The sequence below is a fragment of the Papio anubis genome, unplaced genomic scaffold (genome assembly GCF_008728515.1).
Source record: "Papio anubis isolate 15944 unplaced genomic scaffold, Panubis1.0 scaffold6330, whole genome shotgun sequence".
NCBI classification, from domain to species: Eukaryota; Metazoa; Chordata; class Mammalia; order Primates; family Cercopithecidae; genus Papio; species Papio anubis.
The window spans coordinates 1-1,405 of NW_022166554.1; the positions used below are offsets into that span (position 1 = coordinate 1).

Below are 1,405 nucleotides of genomic sequence, written 5' to 3' on the forward strand. Positions count from 1 at the left end.
TTTTTTTAGCTCAGTATTAACAATGAAAAATAATTCCACTATTGAGGCACAAGTTACAAATCAGTAACATATTCCTATTGCTGTAGAAAAGGGGGTTAAGTCAGGTGTGTCATATGAGCACCAGAACATTTCACAGTGTCACAGCCAATTATCTGTCACAAGGAATTTCAGCTTCAGGATTTGCATTTCCTCAGATGAAGAAGCTGTGGACATTTGTGGTCATGAACTTTTGAGTGGCAATAGCCCAAACAGGTCCAGTGCCTGTAAGCTCTGAACAGGCAGCATCACTGTGAATTACCATTAAACTCGAATGCCAAATGCGGGTGTCTCACTCCACATCCCAGCAACACAACACAACCTCTATAACTTTCTGTACAACTTTACAATGGAATTGTATTTCAGTGACTATTTTGATACTGGATTAAACTTTCCAAAGAGGTACACAACATTCAGGTCTATTTTTCCTATCAGAAAGAATTATGCTGAATTTCAAAACCCATCACCACAGTGTTCAGCTTTAAGAAAATTAAACACACAGTAATCTTGCCAATGTCAATCAAAACCAAAACTTCAAAATGCTGTGGTGTTTATGCAGCCAATCTGGGTTCTAGATACCAATACCAGCTGTTTATCCCACGAACCATTCTTGCTAGGCTGAGGCTGTGAAAAATCACAAGACGATGTACAATTCTTTTTTTAAAAAATCTCACAAAAGGATTTATGTGGATGGTACAGGGTGACACTGAACAGATCGCGAGGCATGGCAGACATAGTTCTCTCCCTCCCCAGCATCTCCTGCCTCTCCCTGATTTCCCAATGTCCACAGAGTGAGACTGTCCCGAAGTCACTGCATGATGGGAGTGCTGTCTTTATAAGACACTTCACTCAGCGTATCCAACTCAGCAATTGCTTCATCAAATGCCGTGTTTACCAGGCTGCAGGCCTTTTCAGGAGAGTTTAGAATCCCATAGCAAAAGGCTGAGAAATTAAGTGCCAGACCCAGTCGAATTGGCTGTGTGGGTTGCCTATCTTTCTTACTAATTTCAGATGCTTCCTGGTAAGCTGCTGGGAGTTCAACAGAGCTGTTTGTTTATTGTCTCCAGACGCCACCCCAAAAAGATACCTGAAATGATCTCCTTTCATTTTCAAGAACACCTTGCTTTCAAGTTGTGTAGCATGGGGAGTAAGGGACCTGCCCAACCGCTCTGGAACCTCATTGCAGATGTCCAGCAGCTCTGCCTCTCTCTTCCACGGTACTCTTTGCCCATCTGCTGCTTCTCATTCCTCCCTGTTCCCTGCTCAGTGCTGGAGATGAGAATCCAGGAAGAACGGCGGGCACCCACCATGTTCTTGTAGGCGGCAGAGGGCAGATTGCTGTCTTCAGTTGGGGGTGCATGCCCCTGTG

At 44.1% G+C, this 1,405-nt stretch overlaps 1 pseudogene; it reads right to left on the reverse strand.

The window, feature by feature from the left end:
* Nucleotides 1–7: 7 nt before the first annotated feature.
* Nucleotides 8–1,376, reverse strand: LOC116273392 (annotated as a pseudogene).
* Nucleotides 1,377–1,405: the final 29 nt, after the last annotated feature.